Source organism: Somniosus microcephalus, chromosome 2, assembly GCF_052327205.1.
Source record: "Somniosus microcephalus isolate GS21.2 chromosome 2, FLI_Smic_1.0, whole genome shotgun sequence".
Classification (NCBI taxonomy): domain Eukaryota; kingdom Metazoa; phylum Chordata; class Chondrichthyes; order Squaliformes; family Somniosidae; genus Somniosus; species Somniosus microcephalus.
In genome coordinates this window covers 247,799,524-247,815,224 of record NC_140988.1, presented here as the reverse complement: position 1 = coordinate 247,815,224, position 15,701 = coordinate 247,799,524, and the positions used below count along the sequence as shown (strand labels likewise).

At 47.4% G+C, this 15,701-nt stretch overlaps 1 protein-coding gene across 1 annotated transcript in view; it reads right to left on the bottom strand.

Moving 5' to 3' along the window:
- Nucleotides 1–15,701, bottom strand: part of LOC147123316 (palmitoyltransferase ZDHHC2-like) — a 230,397-nt gene that overhangs the window by 32,386 nt on the left and 182,310 nt on the right. The gene's annotated exons all lie outside the window — the stretch shown is intronic.

The window sequence follows — 15,701 nt, the reverse complement described above, 5'->3', positions numbered from 1 at the left end:
GTGAAGGCCCAACCTATGTTTCTTCCATTATTACTAATAACCATATTATAATCTCTACAGATAGAATTTGGAGTTTGTTTAGCAGAATTGCTTGCGAAGATAATTAAAAGTTAATTAGGAAAAGACATAGAATGAAAGGAATTTGAGGAGGCTAAAGTATCCATCTTAGAATGGGCCAATTGCTAGATGAAGGTGAGATAGCGACTGGCTAACGTGCGACAGCTCTGGCTGGGGCCATGATTAAGAGGGACAGGGCCGGGCCTTGTACTTGCTGGGTTAAGGGGGATAGAGTCAAGAGAGATAGGGTGAGTTCCAATGGAGGAACCTTCAAAATGTAAAAACAAGATAAATTGGGTGAAGTAATGAGAACCCCTTTTGGGGAGGGCTTTCATCCAAGAGCCAAGACAAAGAACTTGAGCTGTCATTGGTTGATGAAGCTTTGGAGGAACCCCTATAGGTTAAATGGTCTTGTCAATAACTTGGCCTCAGGCCCACCCCTAAAATGAGAATAAAAGTGACACCCCAAGGGCATGCCCACACAGACAGTGGAGGGGAGAGCCGAACAGGAGTTGCAAAGAGAAGCTGGGCTGGTTGAACGCTCTTTTGAGAGTGATCCCACGCTCACCATCGGAGGTTCTAGAGAGAGAGAGAGAGAGAGAGAGGCCAGAAGCTAGAGAACTGTTCACGCATGCCAGCCGTCTGTCTGATCGGGTCCGGTACCAGCTGCTTGTCACGGTCATATGTTTTTGCTGTATTACTAGTGTGTTATATTCCATCCTAAACTCCGATTAAACACAATATACCCACCATATTGGTTTGCACTCGATCCTGTTTACCAGAGATACGAGAATCTATACAGAGATGCAGTGGAGGAAGGACATTTGACCCATCTTAGTTCATCGATCCAGGAATAACCTACAGTCCCCCATCACAGCATCTAACGGTTTCTTAAATCAGTCCAAGGTTCTTAACTCCGTTACCTTGTCTTTCTAACTTTGTAACAACAGTCTTAAATTTTCTTTGTTACAGTAACAATAACAACAGTAACTTATAGTGCCTTAAACTTTACAGTTCAATGTCAGATCTTGTTGTGTATGTAATATGTATGTTGCTTTAGACCTATGGCCAGGGCAGCACTACTTTGTAGGGCGTAGTGATACCGTAGTACCACCCCTGGCCATAGGGGTATAAATAGTACTGTGGGCACTGATTTCCCCTCAGTTCCCGCCTGTTGGTATGAAGTAAAGACCTATGTTGAATCTTCCAAGCTGTCTCTTCATTATTGAATTAAGTATAGACACATACTTTACACTGGCGACGAGTTACGTTCGAACTCACCAGTACACGGTGCAACAAAGCAACGACAGCAGTACGGAGAGAGAAGAAGAGCGGCTTCTTACCAGCCAGCCTGCACGGTCCAGCGGCGACCAAGGGAAATCGACCAACACTCCAAGTGCGAGAGGTACACAGCCCAGCGGCGACCAAGCGAAATCGACCAACACTCGAGAGGTGCAGAGCCAGCGGCGACCAAGAGAAATCGACCAGCACTACAGGTACCAAAAAGAGCAGCAGCAACAGAGAGGGGCGCTCCAGCCACGGGGCAAAAGTCCAGGTAACTGAAATCCTTCCCAGGGAACGGCTGCTGCAAGGAACGGGCAGGCGAGCTCGGGAATAAACTGAGCCACGAGGACTAACACGCCATCTAGTGGACAAAAGGGAAAAGTTTTTTTTTTCAAACAGCGCGATCTGGTGGACAAAAAGGGAAAAGTTTTTTTTTCTCTCTTCAAAGTTTTTTTTTCCTCGAGGACTAGCACTCCATCTAGTGGACAAAAGAGGAAAAGTTTTTTTTTCTCTCTTCAAAGTTTTTTTCTCTTCACCAGTTAAAAATGTCTAAAGACGGGTGGTTGGCACCATTTGTGGAGGACACAGAAGAATGGGAGGCCTATATCGAAAGGCATGAACTTTATTGCATAGTGAACAAGGTGGAAGATGATCAAAAGGTAGCAACCGTATTAAATTTCATGGGGCCAAAAACATACGGGCTGCTGAGAAATCTTCTTACTCCAGAAAAGCCAGCGGAAAAAACGTACGCCCAAATTGTTGATACGTTAAGGGAACATTTAAACCCTAAGCCACCATTTATAGCGGAAAGGTACCGCTTCTACAGACGCGACCAAAGGAATGATGAGTCACAGGCAGCATATTTAGCTGAGCTCAGAAGGTTGTCCAAACATTGCCAGTTTGGAGCCATATTGACGGACGCGATCAGAGACAGATTTGTCTGTGGCATGTTAAATGAGAATACACGTAAACGGTTGCTAGCCAAGAAACAGCTCAGCCTAGATCAGGCGATTGAAATAGCATCGCCCATGAAGCAGCAGCACAGGGTGCGGCCCAAATACGACAAAACACAACCAGCTATGACACCCATGAGGTGACACTTCACAAAGGTAAATGCTACCGTTGTGGCAAAACCACCCACGACCAAAGTAATTGTTGGTTTCGTGATAAAATATGCCGGCAGTGTGGGAAAAAGGGGCATATAACGAAAGTTTGTCGGTCTGGTACGAAACCCAATCGTGGGGGCAATCCGAGCAGTACCAAGGCAAGGACAACAACACATAAGCTGTCTGACAGTAGCTCAGACGAGTCACAGGAAGGCACAAAAGCAGAGCCTAAAGGTCTAGGATGTCTCAAGTTATATGGTGTAGACAAAACGGAGGACCACAGCACAATGTGGGTTAAAATGACGGTAGCAGGCGTCGAAGTTAATATGGAGCTGGACACGGGTTCAGCCCTATCAGTAATTAATGAACAAGATTATAACAGGCTGTTCAAAAGCATTCCCTTAAAGGATACGGAAATTAAATTAAAAACATATACGGGACAAAAAGTTTACCCGAAGGGAAAAATGCAAGTAACAGTTAAATACAACGGCAGAAAAGTGCCAGGACTTTATTTATACGTCCTACCAAACGGTGGACCACCACTTTTGGGTAGGGAATGGATAAGAAAAATCCACTTCGACTGGAAGTCGATACACGAGTTAAAAGTAGAGACCACCACGGATGATACAACCATTACAAGCAGGCTGTCGAAACTATTGGCAAAAACGCCAGAGGTGTTCCAACAAGGGCTGGGGACCTTAAAGGACATTAGAGCAAAAATAACTATTGCTCAAGACGCATACCCCAAGTTTTGTAAGGCCAGACCTGTGCCTTATGCCATTCGGCCAGCGGTGGAAGCAGAACTGGACGCCTTAGAGAGTGCAGGTGTCCTTACAAAGATTGAGTGGAGCAAGTGGGCCACGCCCATCGTCCCAGTTATAAAGAAATCTGCAATTAACACACCGGGGGAACCAAAGAAGGTTCGCATTTGCGGGGATTTTAAGATAACTATTAACCCAGTCCTGCACACGGTACAGTATCCGCTGCCGCGGATAGAAGACATATTCGCATCGTTAGCTGGGGTAGACACTTTACGAAGATTGACCTTTGTCAAGCTTATTTACAGATGGAGGTGGAGCAGGACTCGAAAAAGCTCCTAACGATTAACACACACAAGGGATTGTACCAGTACAATCGCCTGGTATTTGGTGTGGCGTCCGCCCCGGCAATATGGCAGAGGACCATGGAACAGGTCCTACAGGGCATTCCAGGAACGCAATGCTACCTGGATGACATCCTGGTGACAGGACAAACGGATAACGACCACCTCGCTAACCTGGAGCGAGTACTTCTGCGGTTACAACAATACGGACTCAGGGCGAACAAGCAGAAATGTGAGTTTTTACAGGAACGTATCTCATACTGTGGTCACATTATAGATAAGGAAGGCCTGCATAAGTCCCCGGAAAAGATCGAGGCAGTAGTGAAGGCCCCGCCCCCTGAGAATGTATCTCAGTTACGATCATTCTTAGGCCTTATAAACTATTACCATAAGTTCCTCCCGAACTTATCGTCCATTTTACATCCACTAAATTCATTGCTACAAAAGGGAGTCTCCTGGAATTGGGACGTAACGTGTGAGGCTGCTTTTAAAAAGGGTAAACAACTCATCACATCAAAGGAAGTGCTCGCACACTTTGACCCAAAAATGCCAATGAGGTTGGCATGTGACGCCTCTCTGTACGGTATAGGGGCAGTGTTGTCACACAAATTTCCCAACGGGACGGAGAGGCCAATAGCATTTGCCTCAAGGTCGTTAACTACAGCCGAAAGAAACTATGCGCAAATCGACAGGGAGGCCCTCAGTCTGGTGTGGGGTGTAAAAAAATTCCACCACTACCTGCATGGGCAACGTTTCACACTACTGACAGATCATCAACCGTTGGTGTCGATATTTAATCCAACAAAAGGGGTGCCCCTGATGACGGCCCAAAGGCTACAGAGATGGTCACTGTTCTTAGGAGCACACCAGTACCTTATCGAATATAAGGGTACCAAACAGCATGGCAATGCGGATGGCCTGTCACGGCTACCCTTGCCTACCGAGATCGAAGAGATAGTACAGGACCCCGTTGAAATATATCATACGGCTGTTATGGAACACTTGCCCATCACCAGCCAATGTATCGAGCGGGAAACACGGAACGACCCGACATTGGCAAGGGTTTACGAACTAACCGTGAAAGGCTGGCCGGCGCAGGGTGACGCATCATTGCCGGCGTTTTCGGCAAGGAAGGACCAGTTGTCCGTCTGCCGGGGCACATTGATGTGCGGAGCCAGGGTAGTGGTCCCTCAAAAATTACAACATAAAGTGTTGCAGGACTTACGCGAAGGTCATCTGGGGGGTGTCAAAATGAAAAGCCTCACCAGAGCCTACGTCTGGTGGCCCGGCATTGACAGGGACATTGAGGAAGTAGCAAAAGCGTGCCAAGGATGCCAGATGGTACAGAACGTACCACCACAAGCCCCACTACATCCATGGGAGTGGCCCTCAACGCCGTGGCAAATGATCCACGTGGACTTCGCTGGCCCCTTCCTGGATGCGATGTTCCTCATTGTAGTGGACGCCCATTCAAAATGGCCGGAAGTCATAAAGATGTCATCAACGACAGCTGAAAAGACGGTCGCAGTCTTAAGGACCATTTTTGCCTGAAACAGGGTGCCCGAGCAAGTCTGTTCGGACAATGGGCCACAATTTGTGGCAGAAGAATTTCAAGCATTCCTAAAAAGGAATGGAGTGCGACATTATATGTCCGCACCATATCATCCGGCTACAAATGGGCTGGCAGAGCGATTTGTACAGACTTTTAAAAAGGCCATCAAGGCGATGGGAGAGGAAAGGTTGCCACTACAACACAAGGTGGACAACTTCCTATTCGCATACCGTAATGCTGCACATACGGTGACCAACCAGGCCCCCGCCGTCATGTTCTTTAATAGAAGGTTAAGGTCTCGCCTTGAATTGCTCAAACCAAACATTCGGAGAGATGTGGAAAACCGAGTATTTTGTAGGGCCCCTGACAGACAGAGACGGAGCTTCGAGATGGGGCAGCAAGTGTTGGCCCGTGATTATAGGAATGAAAAGTGGCAGTCTGGTACGATCAAGGCCCGCCAGGGACCCTTGATGTACACAGTTGAGACAGGGGAAGGCATAATCAGACGACATGCTGATCAACTTGTGGAGTCCAGAAACCCAACTGATCCACTACCTCAAACGTCTCAGCACATTGTTACAGCGGAATCACGGCCCAGCTCGTCGTTACAGAGGCCTCAGGATGGCGAGGAGTTCAGCACTCCAGTGATCTCCACGGCACAGGATGTGCCATCAGACACCGACGAGTCCAGCGATGAAGGGGTGACAGAAGTACCGCCGCCTACACCGAGACCGACTAGAGAAAGACGTTATCCTAGTCGAGACAGGAGGCCTCCTCAGAGACTGAATCTATAACCTGTTTCTGCTTATATGTATATAAGTAGACAACTCTTGATGTAAATATGTTATGCAGATTGTGTTACCAAATGTTATTAGCCCTAATTATGGGGCATCCATTGACTTAATTGCACGGGTACATTTTAATTAAAAGGGGAGGAATGTTGTGTATGTAATATGTATGTTGCTTTAGACCTATGGCCAGGGCAGCACTACTTTGTAGGGCGTAGTGATACCGTAGTACCACCCCTGGCCATAGGGGTATAAATAGTACTGTGGGCACTGATTTCCCCTCAGTTCCCGCCTGTTGGTATGAAGTAAAGACCTACGTTGACTCTTCCAAGCTGTCTCTTCATTATTGAATTAAGTATAGACACATACTTTACAGATCTGAGTAGCAGTTGGAGGGGAATTAGTGGAGATACCTTGACTACATTTCCTCCCAGCCGCTTTCCCCGAGCTTCCGGTCGCCTATCATTTTATTTCTCTGCTCCACTCCCACTCTGACCTCGGCCTCCTACACTGTTCCAAGGAAGCTCAACGTACGCTCGAGGAACAGCACCTCATCTTTCGATGAGACACTTTACAGCCTTCTGGACAACAGTTTCAGATCATAATCTCTGCTCCCATTTTTTCGGACAGCAGCTGTTGGTGATGATTCTGCTATTCCCTTTTACACCTCCTCTAGATCCATCTTTTGTTTCTTTACTTGTCCCATTACCATTCCCCTTTTACCTTTCACCATCATCCCTTTTGTCATTTAATCTCTTCTGCCTTCCACCCTATCACAGACATTCCCTTTTGTTCTTTCCTCCCCTCCCCACTTTCCCTGCCTCTGTACTTGCTTAAAACCTGTAATATCTCTAACTTTTTCCAGTTCTGATGAAAGGTCATCAACTTGAAACACTGGCCGGAATTTTCCCTACCTGGGCGGGTCCAGTGTGGGCGGCTGCCATGGCGGATCACGAGCTGGTTCCATCCCGCTCCACAAAATGACTTTACATTAATAGTGCCATCTTTCTAGGAGTGCTAACCTAGATTTTTGTGCTCAAGTCCCTGGAGTGGGACTGAACCCACAACCTTCTGACTCAGAGGCGAGAGTGCTGCCAACTGAGCCACAGCTGACACAGAGAGCACCTTGCTGCACATCAGTGGGACCATGAGGACCCACATCTATGCTGACATCCCTCCTAGAGAGGAGGTCTATGAGCCTCTGCCATCTATTTTCCATAGATAGCCATCTATTCTCCATAGAGACCATGTGCTCCTGTGAGTGACGCATTAGCTGCTCCATGTACGTGGCCATTCTATCCATGGAGGAGCCCACAGTCGTCATCGCCTGTGACACGGTGGTGCTCATGTTGGAGATGGACTCCCTCCATTTTCTGAACATTTGCAAACATCACGCTCGCAACACCTGTCAGAGCCTCCTGCACTTCTTCCTGCACCTCCAAGATTGCCTTCTTTCAGGATGGCCCCCGAGGCTCAGCGTCTGCATGCAGCTGAGCAGAACTAGGAGCATCCTGTGCCCTCCGATTGTAGGGATGCCAATATATTTGATAGTTTTCAAGTATTTCATCAATTGAATTCCGATTTATTTGATCACTTTGGTATGCTATTTACTGAAATATTTTAAATGGAAAATGTAGCATGTACATAGGACACATTATTTACAGAATAAATTATTTTCAAGCATTGTTGCTTTACCCAATGCAAATCACAATGAAATGTTGCAGGAAGTGGTTAAGTGATAAAGTACTGATTCAGTTAAAAGGACACATTCATTTTAAATGTAGAAAGAAATGTTTAATTTAGAGCCCTTCATTCAGTGACATTTTAAAAATGCCAGGCAGAGGAATGAATTTGTAAGTTGACAAGTGTGTGCATAATGGAGCTTCTGGTTATGTTACTGAGTGTGATCATCACTTGTTGAGAAAGTGACAAAATCTTAATTTACCAACAGCTTAAACAATTTCTTTTTTTGTGCAAAACAACAACTATCTTTTAAATATCACCTTTAATGTAGAAAAATGTCCTAATACGTTTTGAAGAGGTGTAATAAAAAAAGATGCTGAGCTAAGGAACAAGATATTCGGATGGCTGAACAAAGACTTGGGGGCCGATTTTCCCGCAGGTGCGGGGAATTGTCGGTTTCCCCGAATGTCGGGTTCCGACACGAATCTAAATGGGTCTGCCACATCGATGCAATTTTCCCTCAATTGGCCAATTCATTTCCAGCGTGTGGGAACCCTTGCTAATTGACTATTTCCAGTCAGAAAACCCCACAGTATGATGTCACATTCGTGGTGCTTTCAAGGTCCACAGCAAGCACTGCATCCTCTGAAGGCTTCCAAGCGAACCATACAGGATGGCAGAGGAGCCTGCAGCAGCTGTGGCCAGTGCCAGACCCCGAGCTGCCTCCGAATGCGACGAGGCTTCACTGCAGGCATTATTGGATGGGGTTAGGGCCCACAGGGAGGTCCTCTTCCCTAGGTCAGGGAGGAAGAGGCCTCCCACTGAGACCAAGGCAGCATGGATGCAGGTGTCAGCAGATGTCAACTCGCTGGGAGTCACCAGAAGAACCTTGGCATTACATCTCTAGCTCCTTCCTTTACTCCCCCACAGTTCCATCCAGAGCCCCCGTACCCACTGTGGAGGAGGAAGAGGCTGTGCAGCCAGACTCCTCAGAGGAAGCTCCAACCTCTGAGGGCGCAGCGTCAGCAGAAGTAAGCGCACCCAGCACCAGCGCAGACACTCACACCTCGGAGGGACCTTCGGGACATAGAGTAGTGTTGTCACCTGGTGTTTCACAGTTCACAAGTGAGCATCAGCAGATTGTGGAGACAGGGACAGCAGTGGAGAGTCCTCGTCGGAGGGCGCAGGACTCTGCCAGCTCAGCTCAGCTGCATGTCGACCCTCTGCCTCTGGGTCCATCCGCAAGAGAAGAGGTGATGGATCTCTATGCACAGATGCAGGAGTCTCTGGCAGGTTTTGTCTCCAGGGTCACTGCGAGTGTGGAGCGAATGGAGGAGTCCATAGCGAAGATGAGCTGAGCCTTTGCATAGTCATTGGCGCATGAACGCATCACCATGCAAAGGTTGGCACCCTCCATGGAGGAGATAAGTCGCCAGGGTATGGAAAACATGGTGAGTGTTCCTTATAGAATGACATCTCTTGAGGAGCGATGGGCATCTATTGAACAGAGAAACCATGGAAGTCCTTCTGAGTAGGACTGCCAGTGCAGATACGGGTCCCCATGGCCCCCTGATGCGCAGCAAGGTGCTCTCAAGCCACATCCAAGTGCTGGCCCCTTCAGGCCTGTGCAGCTTCAGGTGAGTGAGCAGCAGCCTGGTGCTCCTGCTGCTGATGCTGCTGTTCCTGGTTCTCCTGCTGACGCCTCTGCTGCTGGAGATCCTCTAATGGCATGAAGGGAAGGAAAAAAAGGTCTCCCATACTTCTGGTAGATGCATCAGTTGAGGAAGCGCTGAGTGAGGGTGACGAGCGGTGCTTCACAGGAGCTCACACTGGAGAAGTGTGTGAGGCTCCAACCTTCCACAGCTGTGCCTAAGCCTTGAACAAGTTGCCCCAAGCCTGAAACAACAAGGTCCTGCAACCTACAAATGCTGTCTGATTAAATCTCTTCTTTCCTGATTGACCTGCAGCTGATAGTAAGCAAGCCGATATTGTTCACGCCAGGTTTCATCAGCGGGGTTCCCACCAGGCGTGTTTAGCATGGGAAAAGGCTGAAAATAGCAAGGGCCAATTATTGGTGATTAGGGTGCCTAAAGACCAGTCCCGCCTGCTGCGGGCGGGACTGATTCGGGTCGCATTGAAACACCGGGGCGAAAGTCGGACGGGGCGGGGAATCAGGCGGGGGGGGGGGGGTCGCAACCCCCTATTTTTGCGATTTTCCCCCCCCCCCCCCCCCCCCACACGCCTGAAACCCCGCCTGACGGCTCCAGGAAAATCGAGGCCTTGGTAAAAGAGGTGGGTTTTAAGAAGGATCTTAAAGGAGGAGTGGGAGGTGGAAAGGTTCAGAGATGGAATTCCAGAACATGGGACTTAGGAGGGTAAAGGCACATAAACAAGAGTTCAGGACTGGCTGTAGGGCTAGAGGAGGTTACAGAGATAGGGAGGGGTGAGACCATGAAGGAATTTAAACACAAATATATTTAAACACGAAGATGAGAATTTGTGGCATTGGGGACTGTAAGCCAATAAAGGCCAATAAAGACAAAGGTAATAGGGAGTGGGACTTACTGTGGAACAGGATATGGGCAGAAAAGTTTTGGATGAGCTGAAACTTATTGAGGGTGGAGGATGGTAGGCCAGCCAAAAAAGCAATAGTCAAATTTGGAGGTGACAAAAACATGGACGAGGATTCCAGAAACAGATGTGCTAAAGTAACAGCTGGTAGCAGGCAATTTTACTAAGGTGGAAAAGGTGATCTTTATGATGGAGTGGATATGTGGTGAAAGCTCAGCTTAGGTTTGAATTAATTTGAGAACAATCTCATTCATCCTGAGACAGTGGCGGGGGAGGGGGATGGAATTGGTAGCAAGGGTTTGTGGCAGATGGCTTCAGTCTTCCAAATGTTTACTGCAGCTCATCCAAGACTGGATGTCAGACAACCAGTCTGACAATGCAGAAGCAAGAGAGGGGTCAATAAAGGTGGTGGAGAGGTAGAGCTTGGTATTGGCAGTGTACGTGTGGAAGCTGACACCATGGGCTGGATTTTGTCAATGTGGAGCTTTTGGAGACGAGATTCCCACTTGTCGGGTTTTAGTCCCGTCTCCATTGACTTGTGGCCAACTCACGCTATTTTCCCTTGATTGACCTTGTTAAGCCCGCCCAGTGGGCTTAGCAGGCCAATTAAGGGGAAGCTGGTTACAGAGAATATCAGCATATGACGTTTCATCTGTCAAAAATTTGAATTGTCATCATTTGACGGCTCTGTGAAGCTGCCAAACACTGACATTCTCTGTTGTTTGATGAGTTCTTGTATTCAAGACTCATCAAACTTTTTTTGTGAGCAGAAATTGGCGAGCACGGTGGCATAGTGGTTAGCACTGTTGCCTCACAGCGCCGGGGACCCGGGTTCGAATCCGGCCTCGGGTGACTGTCTGTGTGGAGTTTGCACGTTCTCCCCGTGTTTGTGTGGGTTTCCTCCGGGTGCTCCAGTTTCCTCCCACAGTCCAAAGATGTGCGGGTTAGGTTGATTGGCTATGATAAAAATTGATCCTTAGTGTTAGGGGGATTAAATACGTGGGGTGGGTGGGATATGTGTTGGTGTAGGGGTTACGGGGATCGGGTGGGATATGTGTCGGTGCAGGCTCGATGGGCCGAAATGGCCTCTATCTGCACTGTGGGGTTTCTGTGATTCTGTGAAATTAGATGGCTGTTGCATCAGAGAATGCAGCAGCCATCTGTCATCTCTGCTGGTGAGATGCGAGAGTCTCCGCATCCTCAATGGTTGAAGCCTGCAGGAAGAAACAAAGGTAAGTAACCATTTTCTATCACTTTCCACTCACCTCGTATACTCACCTCTCCACACTTGCACCCATCACTTACCTCCACAGCGCACTTTTGCACCCCTCCGACCCCTGCAGACCCACTGCTCGCCTCGGTGATCCTGACAGGGTTTCCCGACATAGGGAAGCCTGTGCCTCTGATGGAAAAATGGGGACAATCCTCTTAACTGCCCGTTAACTACCTATTAACAGGCAGTTAAGTTGCTGTAATCCCCTTCCCGCCTCCAGGAGACGGGACTCAGCACGGGTCGGCTGCCTGCCTCCTGGAAAGATGGCACGGAGGCGGGTTGGGGGGCGGGAAGAGTACCCGCCCCCAGATTCTGCCATTTTCCTGGCAGTCCCACCTCCAAATCCGCCTCCCCAGGGCTGGCAAAATCGTCCCCCATATCTGCAGGTGATGTTGCCAAGGGTCAGCATGTAGATGAGGACGAGAAAAGGCAATGGCATAGAGGCCTGATTGGAGAGATTCAAACAGCGAGTTGTAGGAAAGATAGATGTGCATGGATTTGGGAAGCAACAGACATAAGTAACAGAGGAGCAGAACTCATTTCTACTTCTGGGATCCAATGTCATCATCATGTACTTGGAAGAATTGCTCTGGTCACTCTGTGCAGTGACATTGGAAATACACTCAAAAATAACATTTGCCATTTTGTTACACATAGTGACCAAAGCAATTATTTCCACATACAGGTGAGATGGTGGATAAAGCTGCCTCACAATCTGCTTCAACCCACTGCTCAGAAAAGTAATTCTATTATACTAGAGTGAGAATATATTTCCTGTCCCAACATCCTTCTGAGCTATACCTGACTTGAAAATTTTAATTTAGGACTTAAGCACAGTCAGATAAGAGCTAAGGGCTGTCAAGCCGATTGTACTTATGTCCGTTGTGCCAGAAAAATGGGAACTTTTGTCACATCGTTTTGGGATGATTTAAACACAATCCCCTGAATTGACAGTATAATGTGCTAATCCACTGCACTATTCACTTCTAAAAAAATGAGTGAAAACAAGTTAAATTGCAATGAACTAAAGACAAAAAATACTGTGGAAAATTCCATTTAAAAATCAACAAGAATGCGTCAGGAGGCATATTTCTGGTCATTGCTTATTTTCAGCAACAATCCTCTGCTAAAAGTAGGAGCTATGGAAATCATGTCTGATTAACTTGATTGAGTTCTTTGACTAAATAATGGAGACGGTGGATGGAAGTAGTGCGGTTGATGTTGTGTATATGGACTTTCAAAAGGTGTTTGGTAAAGTACCACATAATAGACTTGTTAGCAAAATTGAAGCCCATGGGATTAAAGGGGCAGCGTCTGCGTGGATACAAAATTGACTAAGGGACAGAAAGCAGAGAGTAGTGGTGAACGGTTCTTTTTCAGACTGGAGGGAAGTGTGCAATGGTTTCCCCCAGGGGCTGGTGTTGGGACCACTGTTCTTTTTGATATTTATTAATGACCTGGACTTGGGTATACAGGGCATAATTTCAAAGTTTGCAGATGACACGTGTGGTGTATGTGCCTTTAAGAGCCCCCTGTGTACTGTAATGCCGGTAATGGCCACTCGGGCTATATAAGCCTGTATATTGTCTTGTATCTGTTAGTTCACCTCCAGACTTTGTTCAGTAAACACCTGTGAAACCAACTCCTGCCTTCCGTGTCTCTATTAACACACGGATACAACAGTGGCGACGAATTGGAAACGGACTTACCTGCAATTCGGCAGCACCTCAAGGAAATCGATTCCTCAGACGAAAGTCAAAGAAAAGCAAGAAAAAAAACCCCCAAAAAACTGGTTTCACCAGCTAGCCGAGCTGGTGGCAGGTACTGCAATAATCCTTCCTGGGCGGCGGGCTGGGGCTCCATCGGCTGGCTCTGCAGCGGGGCCGAGCAGCGAAGGCGGAGGCAAACAGAGACAGAGGGGGGGAGCACTCGGGAGACGGCCGGCGCTGCAAAGCAGGTCGGCGTTCGGACCAAGCAGAGGGAGGGAAAAGTCCCAGAGAGTCCGGCGGGAACGAGCCTACACCTGTAAATAAAAACCGCGGAAAACAGCGTTGTCAGCAGCAGCAGCGGCGGGAAAGCGCGGGAAGCGCCATTTTTTTTCTGCAGGGAAGAAAGGAAAGCGCGGGAGGCGCCATTTTTTTTTCAGGATGCCTAAGGTTGGCAATATTAAAGCTTTCGATAATGATATAGAGGATTGGACCACATATGTGGAAAGAGTGGAGGTATATTGCACAGCAAATGGAATAGAAAATGATAAAAAGGCATCAGTACTTCTAAATCTAATGGGCGCAAGGACATACGGGCTGTTACGAAACTTAATCACTCCAGCCAAACCAAAGGACAAGAATTTTAAGGAGATTGTTGATACCCTACAGGAGCACTTAAACCCAACACCGCTGCTGATAGCGGAACGATTCAAATTCTTCAAGAGGAATCAGCACAAGAATGAAAGTAACGCTGATTACCTCACCGAATTAAGGAAGCTATCAAAGCACTGCCAATTCGGGGCAGGACTGGCAGATTCTCTTCGAGACAAATTAGTCTGCGGTCTCCTAAGTGAAGGAACACAGAAAAGGCTACTTTCTGAGAAAGATTTGACACTGGACAAGGCTTTCAGTATGGCTGTATCATACAAAGCAGCCGCAAGAGGAGCTGCAGAGACACAGCAAAAGACACAGGACTTCGGCACTCCTGAAATGACACAGGGTTTCGAGAGATGTTATCGCTGCGGCAGATCCGCCCATGACCAGAGGGACTGCTGGTTCAAGGAAAAAGCATGCAGGCAATGCGGAAAGATTGGAGACATTGCACGTGTATGCCGATCTGGACACAAAAAATCCACGGACAGGAAAAAAATCAATAAAGAAAAGTACAGAAAGGTACAAATGATGACGGACAGTAGCTCCGAAGACCAGAAGAGCGATAGCGACTCTGGAAACAAGAGACTAAACTGTCTCAAATTACATAATGTAATTGCCAAAGAAGATTACCAGACCATTTGGGTTACCCTCACGATAGCGGGGTCCCCAGTTAAAATGGAGCTAGATACAGGATCAGCTCTGACCGTCATAAGTTGACGGGATTATGAGCGGCTATTTCCGCATATACCTTTGAAAGACACATCCTTTATCTTGAAAACATATACGGGGCAGAAAGTATACCCCAAAGGGAAAATAAGGGTACCTGTTGTATACAACGGCAAGGAAATACAGAAGTTGTATTTATACGTTCTGCAAGATGGTGGTCTACCGCTGTTGGGACGTGAATGGATCAGGAAGATATGTTTAGACTGGCACTCCATTCAGGCACTGACGGTGACCAGTAAGAAAAAAAATGATGACGTCATACCTGAACGATTAAAAGACATCTTGGCCAATGCCAAGGAAGTGTTTCAAGAGAAACTAGGAACCTTGAAAGGCATCACCGCCTCAATAAAAGTGGAAGATGCGGCAATTCCCAAGTTTTTTAAGGCAAGGCCGGTGCCATACGCAATTCATCCAGCAGTCGAGGCAGAGCTGGAGAATTTGGAAAAGGCAGGCGTATTATCCAAGATAGATTGGAGTGAGTGGGCAACACCCATTGTCCCGGTCATGAAGAAAACGTTGAATAATGATAAATCTGAAGAACAGAGAAAAATTTGCATCTGTGGGGACTTCAAGGTGACTGTAAACCCGGTCCTTCACACGGTACAGTATCCTCTTCCGAGGATAGAAGATATTTTCGCCTCACTATCCGGAGGGAAACGTTTCACCAAAATTGACTTGGCACAGGCATATCTACAGATGGAGGTTGAAGAGGCCTCTAAAAAGTATCTCACGATAAATACACACAAAGGCCTGTACCAGTACAATCGACTGGTTTTCAGAGTAGCATCAGCTCCAGCTATCTGGCAAAGAGCTATGGAGCAAGTCCTCCAAGGGATTCCGGGGACTCAATGCTACCTAGACGACATCCTTGTAAGAGGAGAAAACGACAACGAGCACCTTGCCAATTTGGAGCAGGTGCTCACTAGGCTGAGAGAACGGGGCCTACGAGCAAATTGCCCCAAGTGCGAATTTTTCCAGAAACAAATATCATATTGTGGCCACATAATTAACGAGGAAGGGTTGCATAAGTCACCTGAAAAAATTGAAGCGGTCATAAAAGCCCCAGCACCTGAAAATGTCTCACAATTAAGGTCGTTCCTGGGATTGATAAATTACTATCATAAATTTTTACCGAACTTGTCAACTCTTCTGCACCCTCTTAACGAACTGCTACAAACGGGAGTAATTTGGAAATGGAG